This window comes from Staurois parvus, unplaced genomic scaffold, assembly GCF_062004578.1.
Source record: "Staurois parvus isolate SC_StPar_1 unplaced genomic scaffold, SC_StPar_1.0 ptg000634l, whole genome shotgun sequence".
Lineage (NCBI taxonomy): Eukaryota > Metazoa > Chordata > Amphibia > Anura > Ranidae > Staurois > Staurois parvus.
Window position 1 is genome coordinate 17,500,293 of NW_028318430.1, and position 12,004 is coordinate 17,512,296.

Below are 12,004 nucleotides of genomic sequence, written 5' to 3' on the forward strand. Positions count from 1 at the left end.
CCACACTGACCGACCAGACCACGTGTGTTGGAAGGACGGATGTGATGTGCAGACTGAGGGAGCAATCCCCCAGTCTGTGCAACTGTTGCTCAGTGCCAGAGGCCGAACGAGGAACTCTTCCTGCTCTGCTCTGACAGGTCCATACTATTTTCTGTGTGGTTCGGCAGCCTATAGAACATTCCCCCAGAACGCGAAAGGTTCGTGTGCCCTCATAAAGCTAGTCCCCGCATCCTATGTAGTGATGGACCATGAAGAGTTGATGGTCCACAAGAAGGTAAGGATGGCAGGGAGAGTTCGCAGGGAACTGTTCTCTGAGGGCGACCAGGCATGGGCTTGGTTCCCCTCATGGACAGGATGGGGAATAGAACTTATGAAGCGCCTGAACAATTTTTCTGTCATCGTGGATAGTATGTTTAACGAGACCGTAGAGGCTGTCAGAGAAATTGCCCAAGAACAACGGCAGATGGGAATTTTAGTGCTTCAGGAGAAGATGGCCCTTGATTATCTTTTAGCCGCCAAAGGGGGGTTCTGTGAGTTCATCGGAGAGGATTGTTGTACTTGGATAGAAGACATCGATGACAAGGTCCAGGCCCATATGGACAAAGTTAGTGAACTACAGGGAAAAGCTAGAGCTATAGCTAGTGAGGGTTGGAATCCGTTCAAGGGTTTGGGAGGATTGGGAGATTTCCTGTTCTCCATCGGATCTTGGTTGAAGGAAGTGGGAGTGTATATCCTGATGCTTCTCTTTTTCATCTGCCTTTTATATGCCGCGGTGAGATGTTCCTGTTGCCTCATCGACCGTGTAAGCCAAGCTCGGGCAGACGACCACATCTCCATGCCCGCTCCGGGGATCCCACTCCAACCACTGATCGGGGGAAGACCTCACCAACCAACCACCTTCTCTACAGATTACGTCCTGGCTTCCCTCTAATTTATCTCTCTGAAGACCACATTCTCCAAGACCTTCAAGCAAGCTTCAAGCCTCATCATTGTTTGTGTCTGCGATTTGGAAAACTGTCTGGGTCGAGACCAGCCTTGTGTGGCCCCGTCTGCAGGGGCAATTTGAGAATCTATTGCTGGATCTCCCCAGACCACCGTGGGATCACAAGCTTTATTCATACCACAAGTCTGTTTGTGGTTTTTGCAAGAGCCTTCCTGTAGTGAAGGTTCCAACGCTCTTGAGGATCATCGCTTCAATCAAGCCTGTTTGCGTCGAGTCTGCGTCGGGTCTTGTTGTTTCAGGTACCCCGTGGAGCTTTATTCTCAGGGACAACTACAGGAACTCTTTGAAGTTTGAGACTACACCCATCAAGCTGAAGAAGATCAAGAAGGGACACGAGGAGAATATGATAAAACAGGAGGGAATGTCATGGAAATTTTGTATTGTTGGTCGAACTTTAAATGTGTCATATATTCGTGTTATTCATATGTCTCTCGTGTGGCTTAATTAAAGCTCTGAAGGCTGCAATTGGGCCATGCGCATGTACAATGTATGTATTACAGTACTCAGCTTGGTAATGGATGAGATGGCAGATCTGCGCTTATAGACCGGCGTGTATACCACCACGGCATTCCATGCGAATGCTGCTGTCAGTAGACCGTGGGCCTGTATCCACATATCAGCAGCATGGTACCACGTGGGCTTCATAACGCAAGGCGCAAGCGGTGTGAACTCCACGTGTAGGCTTGTGCATATCTTACAACCCATTACTAATCTGAACTGTATCTGGGATGGATGTGTTTTAATAAAGATCGTATCGGGCCCATCCAGGTACAGACTGATATTTTTAGGGAGATGCTTGTGCAGAGAATTTTGCATACCAATAGAAGCTAGTAGGACAGGAAATATGACCTCAGATGGCTCATAGGGGGGAAGGGGAGGAAGTCTGCTGACCTCAGAAGACTCATGGGGGAGGACCAGTGATAGATAATAGCAAAGGCTTTGCTCCAATTGGAATGTACATCCTCTGTATAGGCAATCCCCATTGTATTGTTCGGTGGGAGGGATTGACTTTATTCATGTGGGGGGCATGTGTGTATTCTTAATAAAACAGAGAGCTGAGCCTAAAGCCGGCCCTTATGTGGATTGCAACCAGCCTTAGAGTGTCGTGTGATCATTCTAGGGTAACGGAGCTCCAATCACCCACAAATTCAACAGAACCAAAGTATTTGGATGGGCAGGAATCGTGTAGTTTGGCTGCAGTCGTGGTAAGCGAGATTCGCACAGCTTTATGGGGGATTTCTGCGCATCCAACTGCGAGTACTCACGGTAAGGAGAAATTCGTTAAAGCGAATTTCCAAGACACTGTGAAAAGAACAGTTCTAAATAAACCCAAGCAGAGTAGTTTGAAAGTACAAAATCCTTTATTACAAATCTTGAAAAAAAAAAGGGTGAAAGATTGCAAGGTGATCAAAAACACACCACAGATAAATTAAAATCAGCAATCTGGATTGCAATATCAACAGGCTGTCAATAATATAGCGTAACGTGAGCTGCCAGTAACCGCAGGTATGCTCAAGACAATTATCAGTAATAAATATAGCCCTATAAAGGAGATTGAAAACAAAGCATCATAAAAATGTCTTTAATGAAGAAAAACAAGCAAAAATTGAATCTCAAAAGTTCCAGCTGTCCTGGGAATAAGGAATAATGAGAATCATATAGGTAATCCAGAGAGCACGATTAGGTTATCCCAATAGCCGTGTAGATGAATCACATGAGTCTCAGATGGTGTTAAAGGCAATCATTGTCCATGGTAGTTTATCGAATATTGATGAACCAGGGACTAAGAAAAAGTGAATAACTGTTCCGACAGTGAACAAAGTTTATCACAGGGAATAGGCTTCAGGTAATGTATGGATTAAGCAAGTCAGCATGCATGCAGGTATAAACAAACAGATCCGGAGTGACGGGTATGTAGAGAGATCACAGTTGCATCACTCACCAGGGGTGTATCCAGCACTTTGTGACTTGATGGTAAGTGGTTGATCTCAAGTGTATTTCCATACGCTGTAAACTGCATCAAGCTGTGCTAGTCCTCACTAAAGCCTTTCAATCATACCTGGAGATCACTCCTATTTAAGGCAGTGTATATCATGAAGCAGTGCAGAGCATCACACATGCGTTTCTGAGTCCGGCCTTGTGTGCTCACATGTCCGTAAGAACGAATGTGGATATCACTTCCGGGTGCGATGGCGTCATTACGTTGACGTGTTTTGTCCGCCAATCACCGCGGACTTCATCAGAACAAGGAGGAGTCAATTAGGTGCTGCTTAAATAGCCCTTGTATGTCAAATAGTGGTCATATGGCTCCTTATTGTGGTAGATTGTCATCATTACTCAATAGTACCAAATTAAAACCATAATCGAAATGTATGTGTCATTATGCTCCCTAATTAATCTCAACAGGGAGAAAAACACAGAGCATGGCATACTGTTTACTGGAGTAGGAATATTATAATTTCTAAAATTTAACTCACATGGAGAAACACAATCAGAACAGGTATAGATTACATAGATATTCTAAAAACCAATTGCAGAGACTTCACTTCATTCAGTCTATTAAAAAAATACCCCAAAGTTAAGTTCCGTGTTCAGACCTCTGGGGACAAGTGTTTCCAGTGTATATATCAAAACTTTTCCTTCTGAAATAAAAAAACATTCTTTTCACATTCTACTCCTATGGCTGTATTCTTTTTGTGCTATGGTTTTGCCCGGTTATAACTCACATCTTTATTTCTTGTAAGGTTGCCCTGTATTTGGCTCCACCCATCTTCACATCAACTCTGACCAGCTTCCCTGTCCATGCTGAAGAAAAGCATCCCCACAACATGATGCTGCCACCACCATGTTTCACGGTGGGGGTGATGTATTCAGGGTGATGTGCAGTGTTAGTTTTCTACCACACTTAGCTTTTGGTTTTAGACCAAAAATTTCAATTTTGGTCTCATCTGACCAGAGCACCTTATTCCACATATTTGCTGTGTCCTTCACATGGCTTCTACAAACAGGACTTCTTATGGGTTTCTTTCAACAATGGCTTTTTTTCAAGAATGGCTTTTTTCTTGCCACTCTTCCATAAAGGACAGATTTGTGAAGTGCATGACTAATAGTTGTCCTGTGGATGGATTATTCTGCCTAAACTGGGGCTCCTCCAGAGTTACCATGGGCCTCTTGGCTGCTTCTCTGATTAATGCTCTCCCTGCCCGAGCTTGTCAGTTCCGGTGGACAGCCATGTCTTGGTAGGTTTGCAGTTGTGCCATACTCTTTCCATTTTCGGATGATGGATTGAACAGTGCTCTGTGAGATGTTCAAAGCTTGGGATATTTTTTTATAACCTAACCCTCTTTAAACTTCTTCACAACTGTATCCCTGACCTGTCTAGTGTGTTCCTTGACTTTCATGATGCTGTTTGTTTACTAATGTTCTCTAACAAACCTCTGGGGGCTTCACAGAATAGCAGTATTTATACTGAGATTAAATTATACACAGATGGACTGTATGTACTAATTAGGTGACTTCTGAAGGCAATTGGTTCCACTAGATTTTAGTTAGGGGTATCAGAGCAAAGGGGGCTGAATACAAATGCACACTGCACTTTTCAGATATTTATTTGTAAACAATTTTAAAAACCATTTAGCTTTTTCTTTTTACTTCACAATTATGTGCCACTTTGTGTTGGTCTATCACATAAAATACCAATAAAATACATTTATGTGTTTGGTTGTATCATGACAAAATGTGGAAAATTTCAAGAGGTATGAACTTTTTCAAGGCACTAAATTTACCTAGCTAAAAAAGAAAACCCTCTATAGGACTATCCTGCCGGCGTAATAATCAGGTCCCAAGCAAGCAACATCTGCAGCTATATGGTACTGTTTTTTGACAGCCAAATATGTATCTGCATTTCAAAAACTATTTTGTGCTGTACATGGCCACAGACATCCCGATTCTATGCCAAGATGTCCACACATTTTGTCTCAATACTACCTCAGCTGGGCTGATGGTATAAAGTGGTGTACACCCAGTGAAATGCTAATTCACTTTTTTCCATAGAGAAGGGAATGATTCAGAATTGACTGTGCAGAAATTTGCCATCAATTGGGAAACTGATTGTTTCCAATAAGCAGCACTTAAAGTTCCTCTCTGGTTCTAATCTCTAAAGACCTGGTTTTAACAATGCTTGCATCTGCTGCATTGCTTGTTTTTATTGAACCATATATGCCCCAGCTCCAATAATCATGTCATTGTATTCTAAATTAGTACATTTTACTATCATCTTATTAGATAATTCCATGTTATTAGGTAAATATTAACTATTTTTAGAACTCTGCTACCTAATTTGTAACAGTGATCTTGCCTAAAGATATCCTGACATTTTAATTCAAATACTATGATAATTTTTCTGCCTTGGGTAATATACATTACCCATGGGAGCTAATTATTTCATATAATTGTATGTGTTTTCCCACCAACATGGTTATGGAATGTTTACCAGTGGATTTACAAGAGTGTTTAAACAAATGAGCGGCTATTAAGGATCAATAAATAATAAGGAGAGGTTAATGCTTAGTTAGCTCTCTAACTATTTTATTCACTTTATTGCAGCATGACCCCTGCTATGATGACAGCAGACTAACCTGTGTATTTTACCACTGTTAATAATTACCAAAAAGATACTAAATTAATATACTGTGCTTATCTTAAGGATTTATTTGAGTACAAATTTTAAGAACAAAGGTGTGTTTATCACAGGATAAACAGACAGAGACCATCATATGATGTCTCAGATAATATTCTAGACAAATGTTTGTCCATGAAAGAACAATTCAGTAAGTTAGTTTGAGCTAAAGTTTGCAAACATAAGTGTTTTACAATGTTGGGCTTTTTCTTATTTTTTCTTTTTAAAGGTGGTGCTGTTTGTGCCTTCAATGAAAAACTTGAAGTTCTCATCACTACAATCAAAAATGAATGCTGGTTTGACCCCATTAACCATTAGAAAATCAAATGAGCAGTCCAAAAAATTAGCATTTCCATCTAAGTTCTAGTGTATGGCCAGCTTTAGAGATGCTGTCTCCTTTATTTTTTATTAGTCATAATAAAGGTTTATCTTATAACATATTGCTGCTGTTATTAATATTCTTCTACAGTATTTATATAGCATTAGTAGTTTGTTCAGTGCTCTATATAATAAAGAAAGACTGCATACAGGCAATACAATTCAAGACAAGAAAGTTAGAAGGACCCTGCTCAGTTTATAACCCCACAAATTCACAGCAACCAGTGTGTCCAGAGCATGCTCCCAACAAAGTAAGCATGGCTACTGCTACGGTAACTCAATCACATGGCCTGGGATCAGGGGCAGACTGACAACTCATGGGGCCCCTGGGCAATAGGGGATCATGGGGCTCCTGTGTCCTTGTCCACACTCAAGAAAGCTTATAAAAAAGGTATCAGTGGCATTTCATGAGGCCCCCTACTGACTCCGGGCCCTCGGGCGATGCTCGAATGGTCAGTCCGCCCCTGCCTGGGATTGCTACCCAAAATGTAAACAAGTCAACTGTGGCTATTTTAACAGCTTACCGACCGCCCTATAGCAGATATACTGCTACAGGGTGGCACGGGTTGTTGTGGGCTTTTGAATCATGTCTCAAAAATATGACTTTTATCAAGACATAATATTATATGGCAAACAGCTCAGCAATAGCCGGATGCTAAGAGTTAATTTTGTCTTGGTTGAACCATCTAGCTAGAGAAATGTAATGGGTAAAGGGATTGTTTTTCTTTCCTCCTAGAGACAATACTATTTTAAAGTTCTACAGGTGATCAAACACCATTATTCAGACTTCAATAAGCAGGTAAACATATACAAGGTCTGGACATGACAATAGAGGAACCAAACTGATTGTCTGAGAGCTTACCCAAACCTTGTAGAGTGTGATGAACCAACAGACCTCTGAAACTATTACCATCTACTATTGTTCACCAAGGGTGAAAGCATTAACAATTGTTTACCATGAGTCAAATACAAGGGCTAGGCAAACAGAGATTTTTTTCCCTACACAGAGGGAATGTTGATGCTGAAACCAAGGGGTGAAATTCAGGACATCTAAGTTTAAAAGTTCACTGTATATCATTACAAAAATGTACTACAAAAACAGATTATAAATAAGATGTCATAGACTTTAAACACCACTAAATACTCAGCAATGGGAACTATATATCACTAACTTGAGTATTGAGATGATGGGAAGTAAGATGTATTATAAACTAGCATTAGTTACATGTCTTATCAGGAAACAAACAGGATGATACTTCAAGGAGGAATAACCGAATATACACCTATATTCCATGGTCCCTATTTAGAATATCATAGGTATGATCACTGCTATATCTGGAAAGTGCTGTATATTTTATTCCTGAAATTACCTGAAGATTCCACCCAAGATATGAGTCATATCAAATACTCACATTGTTCTGTGATACATGGCCGCCACCTGGCGGGCAGGTGAGAAATAGCTTATGTACACACATTTCTCAACTAGCCAATCAGGAAGCCTGGTGGGAAGGTATCTTAGAACAATGGACTAGTGGATATAAAAAGCCCATGTGCTGTAACAGAAAAAGAACCTCATGAAAAAAAGAACCCTCATAAAGACCTCATGGAAAGACCTGACATCTGAAGAAGATCTCTGCTGAATAACTACTCTTCCATCTTTTCAAACTTCCTAAAACTTTAAACCTCTAAACTTATAACTTCCTACATTCTCCCCTATTGAATCTATCACTTGCCTATATATCAGTCTAAAGGCGTTCCACTGCCAGCTAAATCCACGGGAGAGCTGCCTAGTCTGACGTCCGGGTGTGGTGAGATGTTTATTTGATTTGTATTAATTATTTCCTCTGTTGTGTAGAATCATAAAAATTACCGTAGTGTATTACAACAATATTGGATAGTTAGATATATGTAGTCAGATACTGTGTTACTGTTAAGAAAATTGTTTATTGCCATATTATAAATTTTTCCATATTTCATAATTTATTGAATATTAATAACCAGAGTATCATATATCAAGGGCTTACTTCTTGCAAGCCTATGGCCACGGCATGTAAGAATATAACCTTTGAGATATTCGAAATTATTAATTATTAATAAATTTAATAAATAATCATATCATAAAAAATTTGTGATTGATGTAATTAGTTAGAGACATTATTAGTGTGTCTTACATTGGTAGGATATATTTTTGATTGTGTGTACCAATATTCATTTATCACCAGTCTTTTGCGTTTTGTGTTAATATATATATAATTTTTGTACATAAATAAATTTTTATATTTATCTATTATAAGGCAAATTTTGTGTGTATGGTACGAAATCATATTGGCTAAAAGAATTCAAGGTATAATAATAAGTGGTGATCAAATTATCAAGGTGTCCAAATTATTGGTTTACTAAATATTTGCCGTATTTTAACGGCTGGAGGCACTGTAATATTTCATCTAAGGGAAAGGGACACGCCCTTTATAAATAATATATATCCTTACATAAACCACCACAACATAAATTTGGAGGCACTGCTGAGATCCATAGAAATCGTACCATAACACAAAACGCACTGGTGATTGTATATTTGTACACGTTATCAAACATATATTTTGTATCAAAATGGCATCCAGTAATCACGGATCCACCTCTTCCAAGCATAACGAGGAAAATATGGCGGCTCAAGGCATTGAGCAGGAAGTTATGAAGCCAGCTCGGAAAGCTGCCGGTGCTTGGCAGAAGTATGTTGAAAATGAAGTAATAAATTATCTCCGCAAGAGATTGAATTTGGGGGATAGCAATAATGAATTTGTGGATGAAGAGAAAGAGCAGGCCATGAATACCTTTGAGGACCTGTTCAACCAAAAGGGCCAGGTTGTTGGGTTTTTAATGGCATTTGCTGGAGCAGAAAGTGATAGAGGCCGTGACAGACTTCTCCTAGAAGCTTGGCCCATGTTATGGTTCATGACCGCTGGAGCTGCCCAGCAGACCAAGACTCTAAGGGAAGAGTTGTCAGAGGCCCGCCTCTTGTTAGAAAGCAAAAATCAGGACATTGAGTCTTTGAAAGGGAAGCTTGGTCATGCCGGTGTTCGTTTAGACGAATCCGAGAAACATTATGATAGATTGGTCGGAGACTTTCGAAGTGCTCAGGACCTATATGAAAGAAACTTTCAGGAATTAAAACAACTTCAAGAGAAGTATCAGGACTTAAAAGATGAGGTGAAGTACTTCAGATCAGAGAGGTTATCTCCTGTTAAAATTAAAGTTCACCCAGGGGATAAGCATGACCAGTCAGAACTTACCTTGATAAAATCTGAGCAGAAAACTCTGGAGGAGCAGATTATAAGGTTGACGGCCCAAATAAATTCTGGGGTCCAAAGACGGACCAACCCAGTCAAGCCAGAGGCTGATGAGCGGAGATACCCGCATCACAGCGAAGTATCTGATAGTGAGTCAGGGTCAGAATATAGGTCACCTCCTAGGCTTTCAAGATACACTCCAGAGCGCTCTGAGGAAAAATATGAGGTTTCATATAGGCAGGAAGGGAAATCCCAGGGGTCATTCAGGAGATATGACACCCCAAAGGTCATTAAGTTCCTGAAGGACACTGTTCCTATGTTTTCTAAGAAAGGGTCCCTTGAAATCACCGAACACATGAAAACATATGAACAGACGTTAGAGATTCTGGGCATTAGAGATGACCACACCAAAATAGAATTGCTGCCATGGGTGTTTGAGGAGAAATACCGGCAATTCTTTGAGACCTTGAGGGCCTATTCCAATCAGTCCTGGAGAGAGGTTAAACATAAGTGCCACATGGAATTTGGGCCTTATAAAACTGTAACCTCTGCCAAGGCTGCGGCCTACAATTTAAAGTGTGGTCCTCACCAAAGCCCTGCAGAATTTCTGGCTGTCCTCAGAAATGCCTATTTCCTGGCTGAAAAGGATCCCAATCCTAACCAGCCAGAATTCAAGACACTATTCTATGAAGCATTACCTGCTTACATAAAATTGGGACTTGCAAAGGATTACAGAAAGGGATGCTCTCTTGATTGGTTGGTGAGAGAGAGTGACTATTTATTCTCGATCCAACAGTCCAGTGAGGGCGGGATAAAAAGAGAACCTAAAAGTAGCCCCAAGATAGTAGCAGCCACTACCGTTTCCCCTCCAAATCCAAATGTGCAGGCAGAGAAGAAATCATATGCGGAAGTAGTCCGTGGGGGTAAAACCAATGGTTCCCCTAGATTTGCACCTCAAACCCAGCAAGTGAAGGAGGTCCATAACTTTGCACCCCAAAACCAGTGGGTGAGAAAGGATAGACAAAAGCCAGGGAACTACGGTAGTGGAAGTGAGAAGAATAAAAAGTATGGTAAGGGCCAGTATAGTGATGAGAATCAAAGGAGGCAATGGTATCCTCAGAGGTTCTATTATCCTCGCCAAAACCAACATGGGAATTTTTATGGGAACCCCAATTTCAACAGGAACCATAATTACAATAAGAATCCCAATTTTAATAAAAACTCCGACTTCCAAAGATTTCCTCCACGCCAAGAACACCCTCAAGCTCAAAGGGGGGATACAGTACCCCAGGCTCCCTTTAATAACAGGGAGACCCCAAAACCTCAGAGAGAACAATGGCGTCGGGACCAGAGCAGTAGTTCTGACTCCGAGTCTCATTACCAGTCTCGTCCAAAATACAAGCGCAAGTATAAGAAGAGGGAGAATCAACAGAATGACTCCTCTGAGCGTATTGGACAAATAGAGGCACAGGTCAGCAAAATGGCTGAACAAATGGACAGGCTTGTCACTCAATTTCCATCCAATCCTTTTTTAGGAGCAGCTCCTGTGACCAACCAAGGGTCACAGAATTAACAGGCAACCAAGCCTTAAGCCAACAGGGGAGGACACTGAGTCAAATGACAGGAGATGTGTGCCCCGTCCCTGACACGCCTACTAATGGAGAAGCTAGTTCTCAGGCAAAGGGGGACCAGTTGTTGATTATTAATGATTCTCCTGTTTTCCAGTGTCCATCTATTGCCCCTAATATAGTCGCGGCATCGGAAGTCGTCGGGATTGACAAGCCAGACGGAGCACCAACTTCTAGTTGTGCTTCTGTCTTGAGACAGTCCAAGAATCCCACCAGGGAGGATAAGGGTAATGTGTCCACCACATGCGGTGAGATAAGAGCCAGTCATATGTTATTGAAGGGCCCACAGATCTTCAACCACACTAATTTCATGTGTGAGCTGACTGAATCTGATGGGAGATATTATGCCACGGTGCAGGTGCAGGATGCCAGTGATCTTTCGATTGTCGGCTTAATAGACACTGGATCCCAAGCAACCATCATGTCACAGGAGCATTTTGACAAAGTGGCGAATGTCATGCCCACCAAGCCAAGACTTAAAAGTTTTGACAGCTCATTGATTGGTGTAGGTGGAGACCCTTTACAAGTCATGGGTACCGCCTGGCTGAAACTGAAACTGGGTAATAAGGAACTGAGACACCCCATCATCATTGCTAGCATATCACAGCACCACATGATAATTGGGATGGACTTCCTAAAAAGGCTGAACACCATAGTTGATTGTGTGAACCAAGTCCTGTGGTCACAGGTAAATACCCCGATTAAATATGGGAAACTTAAAACTCCCCATTCCCGACAACACTGCCACCTGGTGGAAGAAAGGCCTGGATCATTAGAAATCCATTTCAGGAACAGCCAACTTCCTGATGTAACGGTTATCAAACCTGATGACTGTAACCCTATCAGAAGAGATGAGGAACACATTTATAGAATTCCCCAAGATAAAATCAAAGATATTTCCCTCCAAGATGACATCCTTACGATATCTTTTCATCAGGAGGATAAACCAAGAAAAGGGGGAGATCACACCCAATTCTTGACAGGTATTGAAAGGGTTAACAGCGACTTGTTTATCCCCATCCGGATAAAT